This window comes from Adiantum capillus-veneris, chromosome 10, assembly GCF_014529385.1.
Source record: "Adiantum capillus-veneris isolate H3 chromosome 10, ASM1452938v2, whole genome shotgun sequence".
Classification (NCBI taxonomy): domain Eukaryota; kingdom Viridiplantae; phylum Streptophyta; class Polypodiopsida; order Polypodiales; family Pteridaceae; genus Adiantum; species Adiantum capillus-veneris.
The window spans coordinates 1,510,460-1,526,689 of NC_140940.1; positions in this window are offsets into that span (position 1 = coordinate 1,510,460).

Here is a 16,230-nt window from a genome sequence, read left to right on the forward strand (position 1 = left end):
TTATCTTCTCCATGGCAATAGGCTATATGTTACCCACTCCCTTCATGAGAAAGTCATGTATGAATCCCGTGCTCCTCTCTATGCAGGGCATAGAGGCATTCTTCGAGGAGTAGAGACATACTTCTATTGGCCTACCATGAAAGTGGACATGCAAGAGTATGTTTCAAAATGTATTGTATGCCAAAAGACCAAGTATGATAGAGGGAAGAAACCTAGATTACTCAAGACATTTTCAATCCCAAATTCACCATGGGAGAGTATATCCATGCATTTTATCTTTGAATTACCCAAGTCTATCCATGGAAATACGGGAATATGGACAATAGTTGACAGGTTTAGCAAGCAAGCACACTTTATTTCTGTCAAAAAGACTATTAAGGCACACCAATTGGCAACTCTCTTCATATCTCAGATTTTCAAACACCATGGATTGCCAACATCCATCGTGTCAGATAGAGATCCTAGAATGACCAATAAAGGTCTCTTTGAAAATCTAGGTACAAGATTGAATTTCTCTTTGGCCTACCACCCACAAACGAATGGCCAAAGTGAGATAGCCAATCTTACGATACTCAATCTACTAAAGACTTATGTTACAGAAATAGATCAATGCTCACAATGAAAAAAGTAGTTACCCCTTGTAGAGTATGCGTACAATAATATTGTCCATACTTTTGTGGGAAAAGCAACTTTTGAAATCATAAAGGGAAGACCTAAAAGTCCCTTGCTAAAAGTACATGGGAAGATCTTCGTTGCCAATGAGTATAGCCGTGACCTACAAGAATCTTTCCAAAAAGATTAAGGAGGCTATATCCATCTCTCAACAAAGGCAAAAAGCTACTACTGACAAGCACAGAAGGGCCTTAACATTTAAAGAAAATGATTGGGTCTTACTTAAGTTTCCCAAGGCTCGATTGAGGCAAACAACGGGCAAAAATCCTATGGGCCATCAAAAGTATTATGCTAAACTAGCAAAAAGATAAGATGGTCTTTTTCAAATCTTAAAGCCAATCAATGAGATGGCTTATCAACTCAAGCTTCCCATTGACCATTGGCTCATACACAATGCTTTTCATGTGAGCCTACTTAGGCCCTACAAAGGAGAGCACCCAAGTGAACCAATTATTGAAGACCCTCCAAAAATCAAAGACCAAGAAGAGGTGCTACAACCCGAAGCTATCCTTCGGCATGAAGACAAGGTACTATGACCTGTTAAGATTATCCTACTTATTAAGTTCAAAAACTATTCTTTTGAAGATGCTAGATGGATGCAGGAATACAGTAAAGGATAGTATGAACCTTGTCAATGCTTACACTGCTACATTAGAGTAAGCAAATGTAAATATTTTTAATGATCAATGTTTTTGTCTTATAAGACTAATTCTCTTTTTATTGTGCACAAATTTAAATAGTATGTATGCTTAGAATCAGGTTTGTGATGATGACGTCTCTCAAACACCAAGTAGAATTTGTCACTCTACTTAGGAGAATCATCTGGACTAAAGAGCAGACATGCTTGTGGCAGCTATGTCTCCCAAGCACCAAATGGATTAGTCATCCATCTTGGAATGATGTTGTAGGGTAAAAAGGGATCCTCTACCCATTAAGAAACATTGACTAATGAATAAGGCTTTATCTCTTCTACCTCATACTTGAGGACGACTATAATTTTGAGAGAGAGTTAAGGTCATTAAACCTAATATCTAACCAACCCAAATGATTTTCTCATATTACTGTCACGTACACATCTAACCCTATGTATACGTGGACAAGCTACTTCATGACATGGGTTCATTTCAGTTCAGTCAATCTAGAATAGGAAGTGATCTGGCACTTTTGTGAGTCTCCTCACAGAGTGCATGTCCACACACTTAGAATAGATGCATATCCTTTGGTTTCCCACAACATGATTATCAGATTTCCATCAAAACCCATCAGGAGCATTTTTACAGTGCATAGACCTATTTTTCCTATTCTTGACATTTTTCACTTATTATTTTTAAGTGAATTTTATTGGAAACTAGGAAGGGCAATTTTCACAAGCAAGTATACCAAGAAACCTAGCGCTAACACTTATGAGCAGAAGAGGCAGCAGGGACTTTGCGTTCAACATGCACCTTCTCAACAAGACCCCCCACCGGCAGTTTACCTAGCCTTTTTTGCATCAAGACCCCAGATCCAGCCTAGCGTTTTTGGACAAGATCAGCCCGGCAAGAGCAGAAGATAGATCAGCCTAGCGTTAGCAGTTTGCACCAGCAGATCATCCCTAGCGTTAACAAATTTCCACAACAGAATCCCAATTCAGCCTAGTGTTTTTGCATCAGCCAGAGACCTGGTGTTTTTGCAGATCTTGGCGACAGAACCACAAGAGGAACCAGCGTTTTTAGTTTGTAGCAGTCAGACATTGCAAAACAAGTCTTGAACCTCGTAGATCTCACCTTCCCACAGTAGATTCTTGCCACACGGTCAGATCCAGTGTAGTTTGTAGATTCAGCCCAAAAAAGGTAGATTTTAGCATCTGCATTTTTAGCGCATCATTGTTGCATCATCGTCATCATCAACATAGAGTCATAATTTAGCAGATAAAGATTTGCAGATTTCAGCCCCTTAACATTTTTAGATTCGGCCCGTCTCGTCGTCGTTCTCATCGTCGTCGACATCGTCAGAGGAAACGGAAGGCTCTCCCTTCTGTAAGTAAAAGGAACCCTTGAGCACAGTTCGAAGCACTCATCTTGAGCAAAGTTCAACATTCACTTCTGTTGTACCTTACATTGGTATCAGAGCTTTGGTAGTGTTCTGTATCACTCAAGGAACGAACCACAAGAACCACATAATTTTTTTTTGCTTGTTGCGGCTGCACGTAACCCAAGTTCTCTCGGGTGTGTCGATTCCTAATCGTGTTTTTGAAGAGTGACAAGAAACCCAAGAAAGAAGGGCTTGTCTAGCCTCCCTTTGTGCCTCTTTTCACTCATTGAGAGCGGATCATGCACTTAGCGGCCATCCAATCGACGTGAGTTGGGAATAAGCAACCTTGGTGTGAGCGCAAAGCCGCCAAGGGGTGCGTCCTTGGAAAAGAGCAGAACTCGGGTGAAGAGAAGATCCTTCTCTAACACAGATTGCAAGCTAAAGAATAACCTCAAGAACCTCAAGACTCAAGAACCCAAGAACCTTAAGACCCTCTAGAACCCAAGAACCTCAAGACCCTCAAGAACCAAAGAACCCAAGACCCACAAGAACCCAAGTTCCTTGTGAACTTAAGAACCCAAGACTTCAGTGGATGGTCATCACCCAAAGTGGAATGGATAATTTGCATGAAGGTGATGGACATGATAGTAGCAAATAAGAATCTCACCACCAAGGAGGTTTTTCGGATACTACTCCTTCCCCATCAATGCCATGGATTGTACCAAATCCTATGAAGGTTTTGGTCAAGTCTATGATGGACATGATGGCACAACAACAAGAAGTGAATCGTGTTGCAATGGCTCAACAAGAAGCACATCGCATTTACCTTGGAGTGTGAACACCAAGAAAGACAGGATCGCGAGCGTGAACAAGCGCGCTTGGCGGACGAGGAACAGAAAGAAAGAAAAGCAGCAAGAAAGGCCGACTTGGACCAAGCTTGCTTGGCCGTCGCAGAAAGAAAAGCTACTATGGAGTGTGAGCTTGTGCAAGCGCACTTGGCAGTCGTCGCAAGAAAGGAATTGGCCAAAGAAAGAAAGGCTACTTTGAGCGTGAGCGTGAGCAAGCGTGCGAAGCGGCCAAAGCAAGACGAGTGGCCTTGGAGGCTGAGCGTGAGGTACAAAGAGACCTATGCATGCAATAATTGGTTTGATAGGTTCTCACCTCGAAGTCCGAGCTAGCCAAAGACGTTGGTAGTTCATCAAGTGGCGCAAGTTGAGATTCGGACTCCAACAACCCACTCACAGAGAAGATCACGTTCAGTAAGTATGATGGTAAGATGGATGCTACGATAATTCATTCTTGGTTACATCAATTTAATGCTTATTTTGCGGCAACTAAGAAGACAGGAAATAGCAAGGTTTTGACAGCAACTATGTACCTTGCCGGTGATGCCATCAATTGGTACCACGAATGGCAAGAGGCACAATTGGCCGTGCACCTAGAGGAAGCTGAGTATGGCAGGCCCCTTTCCTTCAATTGGGCTAACTTCCAAGACAAGCTCAAGGAGCGGTTTATGCCCCCACAGTACCTAACATGATTGAAAGACGATTGCCACAGTCTGAAGCAAAATGGTATGCCACTTATGTCTTTCTCTAATTGTGTTTTGCAGCTCGGCACCCAATTACGCAAATTGGATGATGAGCACAAGGAGGCTTTTATTTTTGGGTTGGATGACTATATCAGGTTTGATATTGAAGTCCTCGACCCAATCGATCTCAACAAGGCGGTACTGATTGCTCTCACACAGGAGATGAAGCACAACAAGGGAAAGCCTAAGGAAAACAAGACTTCAACATGTACCTCTCAGTCTTCTCAAAACCCTCAAAACGGTGTCAGGAGTTTTTTGGAAGAAGTGATTGCGCATATGTACGTACACATGCATGGTGCATCAAATAAAGGATTGCCCATTTTTCAGAGCTAGGTGGTTATGTGGGGCCCACATGTGTACATGTAGGACAACATGTACATAGTGCATCAATTTTCACTATCACTAGTATCAGGGTGTTTTTTCATAATAATGAGGAGTTGGTGGCGCGTAAAACTTCTCGAGGAAGCTATCCATGGGCCAATGACATGAGGTAAGCAAGTGCGTCAGATGGCATCTAGTGGTGTCAGGAGGTCGAATGGGGTCAATACTTGCACGTGGATAAGTACGGACACAATGTGGGTGTTTTCTTGTGATAATTATGCAGAAAGGTCATCATGAGTACCATATTTTGGGGCCACTTCACGTGGTTGCGGGATGCATTATTGAAAAAATTTGAGTGCCAGGTGAGTGGATGGATGCAGCAGGGTGACAACTATGCACTGTGAGGCCACTTTTTGGCCTGTTCGGGGTCCGTTTGAGGTCAACTAAAAGGCCAAGGGTGCCCAAGTAATAAAGCTAAGTGTGGGAACTGAAAAAACTGAGATAAGACCAGAAAAAACGTGGAGAAAAGAGGAGGAACAGCCGCAACTGTGTTTTTGTTGTTTTTGGAGCCTGTTTTGGCCGTAAACTGCTCATTCGAGGTCAGATTTGAGCACTTTGACATTGTAGACTGGGGTTTTGGGCCATTCCGGACGTGATGCCGCTATCCATTTTTCCAAATTCCTCACTGTTTTTTTGTTGTTTTGGCTGTGTAAGTTTCTCCTATGAGCGAAGCCTCTCCTTCAATTTGTGATTGTATCTGGCATATTTACCCATATTGTGTGAGCTATTTGCCCCATTGGTGTTGGCCCAAGATCAATTGTATCTAAACATCAGAAATTATCCTCTTTTGAGCTGATTTTTTTGGGTGTGTGTGTGTGTGTGTGTCTCTCTGTGTGGAGTGGGTAAATGGGTAGTCTCTCTCCTCTCACTCCATCGGTGTGTTTCATGTCTCGGCCAAGTGGGCTGTATAAGCCGAGTGGTGCCCCATAGTGTGTGTGTTTGTGTGTATCATCCCAAGAGTGTGTGTCGGGTCATTATAGAGGCGTTGTGTGTGTTTCCATCCCGCTCACAACGGTAAGAATGGTAAGAACGGTAACTCTTCTAACCAATCTTCCAATAGTCTCTCAAAAAAGAACTCTCCAAATGAACCTAAGGGTAAGGCTAACACAATTGCTAAACCTAAGCTCACTCCAGATGAAAAGGTAGAACAGGGAATTGTATGAGGATACATCACGTCGGAAGAGAAAAGCACTTATTCTAAGGAAGGTCGTTGTTTTCATTGTCACATTAAGGTTCACATAAAAAGAACATGTCCAAAGCTTGAATCTAAAGACACTAAAGAACCCACAGAACCCATTTCCTCTATCAATGCAATAAATGAAAATAGGAGTGTGACCCAAGTCTCTCATGACCCTCCCATTGATGAGTCTCTCATTAATTAGTGTTATGGTCATGTGAATGGTCAGCGTTTTGTCATATTGTTTGACCCAGGTAGTATGCATGATGTGATTAGTGACTCTCTGGTCGAAAGAGCCCGCTTGGAGGTTAGCAAGACATCTCCTTTTGAGGTGTCAGGATTCGCTCCCGGTATGGACTCTCTCATCACACAAGAGTGCCTTGATGTTTTGTTCACTATTCAACAAGCATCCTCCCTCTAGAAATTTGTAGTCTCTACTCTCTTAGGATGTGATATGCTTTTAGGCATTTGATGGAGTGAGCATAACCCTCTCATTGATTGGGCAGTTATTACGTTCACTTTCAATGCTAAAAGTGACTCTCCCATTGTCATTCGTGGGGAGAAGGTTGTTCATTCTTCATCTCTCATTTCTAATGTGCAGGCAAAGATTGACAAGATTCAGGAGAAGGAGACTCTCTCAGTCTCGTCTTCTCCAAAGCATGACACACATGATTTGGATGATAATGACAAGCATAATGAATTACATGATGATGAGCATGATCAAGATGTGATTAATCACAAGCATGATGATTTGCTGGAAAAATATGTGATTTTTCACAAGGATGATGATTTAGTTGATGCTTTTTCTAGCGAAGCTAACCTCATTGCAGATTCGATCAATCACGAAGCGCCGATCTTGGCTCTCGAGTTGAGTTTCAAAGAACCCCCAAAGGAAGTATTATGTGTACGAGTGATTAGTCAGCACACATTGCTTGAGTGTTTCATTCATGATGCTTTCCTGTATTTTAGTCACCGTCCTTATGTGATTCCTTTTCCTAGGCATGACATATTGTACGTTGAGCACGATTCACTCATGAATGAGCACAAATGTATGCGGATGATTCATGAAAAGATGAAATGTTTGCACCCAAGGAATTCACATTCCATGTCTCTTCCTTGGCATGACACAGTATCAGAAAGAGCACAATAAATATTGAGCATTAAGCATCAGCATTTCCATTGTGGTTTGCCACAGTTGATTGATTTATATCAGAAAGTCCAAATTTGACCCCGTTATTTTTGTGTGTTTGATGAATGGTTTGGCACTCCGTCACTTTGTTCATTTGCATTGCATGCAAAGGTTTTTTGAAGGAATAGTATTTTTCTAGTCACTTTACATGGAATGGGTATGTTCATGTTTTTGTGTTGGAAGTGGTTTCAGGAATTTTCAGCCTCTGAGATTCTTGAAGAAGGTAGACACATGACTAGAGACAAAGTTGAAGCATTAAAGGAGCCACACAGGTCTTTGTGTCGCTTTCAACGCGGCCCAAAGAAGCAAGTGTTGCAGACCTTTATGGAGTTCAATTATCGCATGACCCATGCATCAAAGTGGGCTGGCGAAGAGTCCTTCCCAGGAGTCCAAATGCTGTTGGCGATCTCCCTTGATGCCATACCTTTCGGTACCAGTACCTCACTTTTAAAAGGAGGAGATGTCACGTCCACATTTAACCCTATGTGTACGTGGACAAGCTACTTCATGACATGGGTTCAGTTCAGTCAGTCTAGAATAATAAGTGATCTGGCACTTTTGTGAGTTTTTTCGTTGTAGTGTGGCAATGATGGAGCTTTGAAGTTGATCTGCTGTGATGTTTGGATTTGATTCTGCAAACTTCCATCCTCGAGAAAACATTGTCTCTTCTTTGTTTCTAGACATGCACTCCAATGCATATGCTCCTAGAGATAGTTGAAATTCTAGATTCATTGGAACTAGAATGTCAATCCATTCCACCTCCGGATGACTATCAACTACAGAGACAGATGCTTCCACAACTTGTCCAACATCTTCAAACAAGCTGTCATTCTCCTTTTTGGAAATAAATAGATGCACCTTATGAAATTGTGCACCCTCTATACCATGTATGTCCAAATACCATTTCCTAAGATCATTGCAAGTATAGTCAACTGAGATAGCAACCCTTGCAACCTGTTTTTCTGGAGCCATCTTTCCTGAAACAAAAAAAACCAAATGTTATTTTAGCATATACTTTTTTGTAATGAATTAAGTTTGTGTGAATACAAGGTCCACCACTTGTTCAAGTTAGATCTAAGCAAGTATACATAGTAATCTTTTAAGCTAGTAAACTAAGGGAAGGGAGAAGTAAGGTCCACCACTTGTCCAAGCTCAGCTCTAGACAACATGGAGAGATTCGAGGTCTACTAATTGTCTAATATAGGCTAACTATATTGAAACATAGAGAGAAGCAAAGGTCCACCACTTGTCCAATCTAGGGTCCATTGAAACATGGAGAGAAGGATGCTCCACCATTTGTCCAAAATAGGCTCCATTGAAACATGAAGAGAAGCAATATGCACCTTGTCTTCGAGATGCTAGGCTCCATGGAAATACCTTAAACCCATGATATTTTGTATATGTGGGGTTTAAATTCAAGGTCCACCACTTGTACAACCTATTCTCCCTAGTAGCATGAGTGGTTTGGTCTCAAGATTCACCACTTTTCCACTCTATGTCATTATATTAAGAAGATCTAGGTGTTAAGGTCCACCACTTGTCCAACCTATAAGGCTATATCTAAAATGGTATTATTTAACACCACTTGGAATGCACATGATAGGTTTTACATAGGGGTCTGGTTCCAAGGTCCACCACTTGTCCAAGCTAACTCTATTGAAACATAGAGAGAATCAAAGGTCCACCACTTGTCCAACCTAGGCTCCATTGAAACATGGAGAGAAGGATGCTCCACCATTTGTCCAAGCAAGGTTCAATTGAAACATGAAGAGAAGCAAGCTGCACCATGTCTCCAAAATGCTAGGCTACATTGAAATATCTTAAACCCATGATATTTCGTACATGGGGGGTTTACATTCAAGGTCCACCACTTGTCCAACCTATTATCACTAGTAGCTAGAGTTGTTTGGTCTCAAGATTCACCACTTTTCCACTCTATGTCATTATATTAAGAAGATCTGGGTGTTAAGGTCCACCACTTGTCCAACCTATAAGGCTATATCTTAAAGGGTATTCTTTCTGACCACTTGGAATGACCATGATAGGTTTTACATGGGGGTTTGGTTCCAAGGTCCACCACTTGTCCAAGCTAGGGTCCATTGAAACATGGAGAGAAGGATGCTCCACCATTTGTCCAAGATAGGCTCCATTGAAACATGAAGAGAAGCAAGCTGCACCATGTCTCCAAGATGCTAAGATCCATTGAAATACCTTAAACCCACGATATTTTGTACATGGGGAGTTTACATTCAAGGTCCACCACTTGTCCAACCTATTTTCTCTAGTAGCATGAGTGGTTTGATCTCAAGATTCACCACTTTTCCACTCTATGTCATTACGTTAAGAAGATCTGGGTGTTAAGGTCGACCACTTGTCCAACCTATAAGGGTATATCTTAAAGGGTATTATTTCTCACCACTTGAAATGTCCATGATATGTTTTAGATGGGGGTTTGGTTCCAAGGTCCACCACTTGTCCAAGCTAACTCTATTGAAACATAGAGAGAAACAAAGGTCCACCACTTGTTCAAGCTAGGCTCCATTGAAACATGGAGAGAAGGATGCTCTACCATTTGTCAAAGCTAACTCTATTGAAACATGGGGGGTTTACATTCAAGGTCCACCACTTGTCCAACCTATTAACGCTAGTAGCATGAGTGGTTTGGTCTCAAGATTCACCACTTTTTCACTCTATGTCATTATATTAAGAATATCTGGGTGTTAAGGTCCACCACTTGTCCAACCTATAAGGCTATATCTTAAGGGTTATTCTTTCTCGCCACTTGGAGTGACCATGATAGGTTTTACATGGGGGTTTGGTTCCAATGTCCACCACTTGTCCAAGATATCTCTATTGAAACATAGAGAGAAGCAAAGGTCCACCACTTGTCCAAGCTAGGGTCCATTGAAACATGGAGAGAAGGATGCTCCACCATTTGTCCAAGATACGCTCCATTGAAACATGAAGAGAAGCAAGCTACACCATGTCTTCAATATTCTAAGCTCCATTGAAATACCTTAAACCCATGATATTTCGTACATGGGGGGTTTACATTTAAGGTCCACCACTTGTCCAACCTATTATCTCTAGTAGTATGAGTGGTTTGGTCTCAAGATTCACCACTTTTCCACTCTATGTCATTATATTAAGAATATCTGGGTGCTAAGGTCCACCACTTGTCCAACTTATAAGGCTATATCTTAAACTTTATTCTTTCTCACCACTTGGAGTTACCATGATAGGTTTTACATGGGAGTTTGGTTACAAGGCCCACCACTTGTCCAAGCTAACTCTATTGAAACATAGAGAAAAGCAAAGGTCCACCACTTGTCCAAGCTAAGCTCCATTGAAACATGGAGAGAAGGATGCTCCACCATTTGTCAAAGATAGGCTCCATTGAAACATGAAGAGAAGCAAGCTGCACCATGTCTCCAAGATGCTAGGCTCCATTGAAATACCTTAAACCCATGATATTTCGTACATGGGGGGTATACATTCAAGGTCCACCACTTTTCCAACCTATTATCCTTAGTAGCATGAGTGGTTTGGTCTCAAGATTTACCACTTTTCCACTCTATGTCGTTATATTAAGAAGATCTAGGTTTTAAGGTCGACCACTTGTCCAACCTATAAGGCTAGATCTTAAAGGGTATTATTTCTCACCACTTGGAATGACCATGATATGTTTTACATGGGGGTTTGGTTCCAAGGTCCACCACTCGTCCAAGCTAACTCTATGGAAACATAGAGAGAAGCAAAGGTCCACCACTTGTCCAAGCTAGGCTCCATTGAGACATTTAGAGAAGGATGATCCCCCATTGGTGGAAGATAGGCATAGACCGTGCATGTTTAGACACTTAGAATAGATGCATATCCTCCGGTTGCACATAGCATGATCACCAGATTTCCATTAGAACCCATCACGAGCATTTTTACAGTGCGTAGACCTATTTTTCCTATTTTTGATATTTTTCACTTATTATTTTTAAGTGACTTTTGTTGGAAACTGAGTAGGGCAATTTTCACAAGCAAGTATACCAAGCTTAATGACTAAGGTGATAAGGTGCTCCATGACTAAGGTGCTTGAGGGGCTCAGGTGTTCAAAATTCAAAAGCACATCCCTACTCATGAGGGGGCAAGCCCTCTTTGTAGGAGCTAGAGAGAGAACACACACACCCTCACACAAGGCCAGCTTGGTATAAAGAAAGCAACTAGGACACTTGTCAAGTTCCTCTTCATGTTGTCATCATGGTGTGCCTAAAGCCTATTGATTGGCCTCCCAAGGGGTCCAATGATAATTTAATTAATTTTTAATGCATTTATCAAGTCCTCTCTCTTAAACGGGAAAGGGGGGCACTTGTACCAAGGCTAGCATGCTGGCCTGATACTCACTCTGCATGTGATTGGCCAGGCTTGGAGGGGTCCAATCTGCTTCCACCTTGAGCTAGAAGAGGGGGTCGACCAAAGCAAGGAGGGGGCTAGCTTGTGGGGTATACTCTCCCCCCCCCCGTCCACACACACACACTCTCTCTCTCTCTCTCTCATTGTGTGAGGTGCAAATTTCAAGAGCTCCATCTCCTTCTCCAAGCTTGTAGAGAAGTTGAGAGCCTACACCAACACTCTTGGCTATAGAATGCAAATCAAACCAAGATCCATGCTCCAATGCTTAAGCTTGTCATCTTCTCCATCTTCATTACTATACTATTATGTATGCTAAGCAAGAAAAGTAAAGGTAAGAGAGGAACTATATCTTTCTCCTATGAATGTTTCTTCTTCCTCTTCCCTATCCTCATTCCCCGCTATCTCTCTCCACCTTTGAAGGTGCTTGAGGCCTTGAGACTAAGGCCGGGGATGGTTAATTCTTTTTACAAAAACTATGTTATGTTCGTGATTCCTTAAGCTTTCCATCTTCATTGCATCACCTAGGTCACAAGGAGCACAAAGATTGTATTGTACCAAGTGTCTCTTGATGGGAGAATCTATAATACAAAAGCCTATTGGAGGGGGGACAGGGCTCTACATAAATCTAGTCCTCAAATGTTGTCAAGTTCTCTAAACTCTCTCTCTTGCAAAAGTATTGTTCATGCCAAGTTAATTAAGTACTATGGCTATGTTGCTATTGCTAATTAAGATCACCCTCTATGTTGTCAAAGTAGTCTAACAAAAATGCTCACTCTAATTCTCTTAATTCTGCTATTCTCAAAGTTTACAGGCCATTTCCATTACAACAAAGGAGCAATTCAGGGTGTAAATAACCGAATTAAGGAAGCAACTTGCGAGCAAAAGGTGAAGCTTGACAACAATAAAGAAAGCATTGATCAAGTTGTAGAAAATTACATGTGTCTTTGGCATTCAACTCAAAATCTCAGACGACATGTCGAACACTTGACTCACCTTCCTACGGGATTCAAAAAGAGATAACAAAAGCGTAGAGCTATGGGCTCCTTGCTAAACTTGGAGGCGTCCATAAGAGACGTGTGCACCAAACACGGTAGTTGCAGGTTGTAAGAGTGTAACTCCTTTTCTATTTTCTTTGAGAATGTGCAAAAGCAATCCTAGGTTGCAACAGTACCAAGGAGCCGGTGAAGGCGTTCATACTTCGGTACATGGTTGATGAGAAAGACATTCTAAATATGATATTTAATCCTGCACATGCTACATTGCAAAAATCCCTTTAGAAACTACTACTGAAGGACTTTTAAAATCTTATTCCCCCAGCTTGTGACATGCTTATAGTGTGTGACTCAGTTGGTATCAGTGATAAGGGGTACAAAGTATTATATACATGCATACCAGGGCATCTACACAGCAAGGGGATGGCTTGATCAATGTTACCAACCCCATACAATATGGATATAGCAAGAAAAAAAAACCGCAAACAATGAAGTTTCAACCCTACTAGGCAGGGACAAGTGGGTGGATGGAAACATCCCAATGCCCTCAAAGAGTTTTGCTTACAACATATTCAACAATGATTACGTTGAGGTAGTAGCACTACAACGAGCTATGATCCAATATTACAATACCACAATGAAAAGACAGGTGGAGAAGCTATATTCGTGTTAGAATTAGATAAATGTCAGGTTGTCAAAGGCCAATGGGTGGAGCGCACAAACCTCACACTCATGAGCAAGGCACTGGTGGGAAAGGGGTTAGAATGTGAAGAGGTGATCGAGTCACTTGGCAAGAATTGGCAAAGGCAAGACTTTTATGGGGTGCAATCAAAGAAGAACATATGGTGGCAAGCGGCCTGGGAACTCTCACACAAGGACCATGATAGTTTGAGGTGGTATTTCAACCATTCAGGTATTCAAGAGGCAATAGATCAACAATAAAATGGGGAACTCCTCAATGTCCCTGGCATTGGCGACTTTGAAATAGAGTGGCACCTTGGTGGAGACTTGAAGACCCTAAAATGCATGCTGGGCAGTAAGGGGAGTGCAAATACTTTATTTCCATGCATTTTTTGTTGCCATGCAAAAATGCCTAGGGATGCATTGTGGAAGGGCACGGGGTCAGTAGAGAAAAAGTTCGTAAGCAAGTAGGTGCTAGGAGCCCAAACGAGAATCAAAAGACAAGTGGGGGGCACGTGTGGTTCAATGGCATCATGACTTGCAACCAAAGGAAGCCACCATCTATCGTTATTTAGAATTGGTTAGAATTGGTGTCCTTATTTAGCTCTTCATTGCATTGATTTCGTACAAGAATAGAGGTTTTCTTTGAAACTACAAGCACTCAAATTTGTAATCAATATTAGATCTCTACATTAGCTCTCTAAAAAGTACTTAAACCTCTGATTTGGATCTCATTATCCCTTCATAATTAACCTCTTAGTCTTGAGCATAAATTCCTATGTGAAGTGTTGTTTAGCAAAGAATACCAAGCTATTTTTGATGGATTCCCCACATGCAAAAGGCTATGTCCTAGTGGTATAGAGCACCCAAATAGTTCCTTGATCTCTAGGTTGCATGTTCAAGGGGATCCACACACTATTTTTAGTGTCAGCAGGCACAAGGGCGAACTCCAAATATCGGTGCCAAATTGCAACAAGAGAATGGTGGAATGGGTTCATAGTCGGGCAGGCACACACTAGGTCTTAGTTTCATGTGGACACAAGCCGAGCTTAAAAAGGCCTTTTGCTCAATTCGGGTCCGTAGTAGGAGGGTTAGTCCATGACCACCCATTTTGCAATGGAACACCCAAAAAGCCTAGGCCTCACTACAAAAGGGTGCCTTTCCATGGTGTGGTCTAATTAGTAATAAAGCCTCTATGAGGAGGTGTTACCTTCTATTAGAAGGGATCTGTACCTATAGTAGGCGCATAAGGACAATTGGAGGTTCATAGCAAAGAAGGCTCTCTATTATGAAGAGTGACTTCATGCTAGGTGAAGAGGTGCTTCACTTTAAAAGGGAAAAATCTGTGTGTGTCTCCTCTCACTACAAGAGATCAATTCATTACCGACACCAAGTTATCGCCGTTGATAGTGGGCATCGGTATATGCATTGCTAAAACTGGAGGAGATCCATTCTCTTAATAAAATCACAATTTTAAATATCAACGCTTATTTCGATGAGCATATCGACGCTCATATTGATGCCCATATCTAACCTAATACAGATTTTGATATCGACGTTTATTGTGACGACTATACTAATGACGACTATACATAGGTTCATTTCTACGTTTTCGCCCCATTTTTGCTCCTCTCCTCTTGCTCCTTTGCTGTTATTATTTTCCATAGCTTCAGATCTATTACTTTAGGGTTTGCCCGGCTTAAGATATCCACTTACACACTCCCTTGCAATAAGAAGGTAAGTTTTTTTTTAGTTTTATATTAGACTATTGCATATGTCTGTGTGCATGACACTCGCCGTGACAGTGTGTGTGTGTGTGCGTGCGCACATGCACGCGTGCACATTTTCTTGCAAATTTTGTGGCAATCTCTCAAGCTCTTTGTGCTCACATAGGCCACATGTGAGTGCTGTATCTTTTTCTTTTCTTGCACATGCGTGCGTGCACACATACACACATGCATATAAACACATAAATAATTACAGATGCACATATATTTACACATAATCAAATGCATTATGTGCACACACATATTTTCAAATAAAATATTAAAATAAAAAAATATTAAATTTGTTATTTTAAATTTTGAGTAAATGTTATCATTCACAAATAAATATATTGATATTTGCTAATTAAAAACTATCTAATAAAAATTTATTGAGTCATTTTGGTTTAGATTTACTTATAATAAATTATTTTTATTTTTATGCAATTTTATCTACAATTTATGCGGTACTTTTAAGTCATGGCATGTCATAGGTCAAATTATTTATTATGTTAGCTACCTATAGTTATATACCAAATGCCAATTAAGTGGTTGTAAATGCTAGTGTTAGAATGCGATAGGTTAGAGATCGATATAGTTTTAGATTTTAGCCTATAATAAAGGAAAACATAGCATACACTAGGGCCAAGGGTAGCTAATGATTAGAGACTCTGAACCAATAGTTCAGAGGATCCAGAGACTTGAAGTGAAGAAGGTCCCAAAAAAACCAAAGCGCAAGCATAAAAGGTGATTTGGAAAATTTTGTACATTAAAAAATCAAGAAAAGGGAGGAGGATGTAGAAGCTGAGAACCACCTTCTAGGAATGATTTCCATGAGATTTTACCTAAACAAGTTACCTAGTAGAGTTATCGGTAGTTACTCGACATTATGTGATTGTGCGGCCGGTGAGAAGACCCCAACGCAGACACCTAAAAATAGTACCCACTAATCTCATTTTCAAGATTTTGACTCTTGTATCTCTTGGAACTCTAGATGCTAGCATCTTATAGAGCCCAGTAGCAGTAATCTAAACCTTGTATCATTGTATTGCCCAAATTAGTCATACCAAAGTATTGTTCTTTGAACTCTTGTACTTTTGAAGTACTACTAGTTGTTTATCATTTGAATCTATTAATTCTAGTTTTTCGTCTGTTATTTGAAATTTGTTTTGTATTTAAAGTCTGTATTTGCCATTGGTCATGTAAGTGATCTGAATCCATTATGTGAACATCTGGAGTCTAAAGTTAGGGCTATGACTCTAAGTCTAAATGATCTTGAATAGTTGTCAAGCGATCCAACTCACTCCACATGGCACAATGGATGCATGGGTTGTACGATGTCATTTTTGGTTTCTTTTAATACAAACAACTCA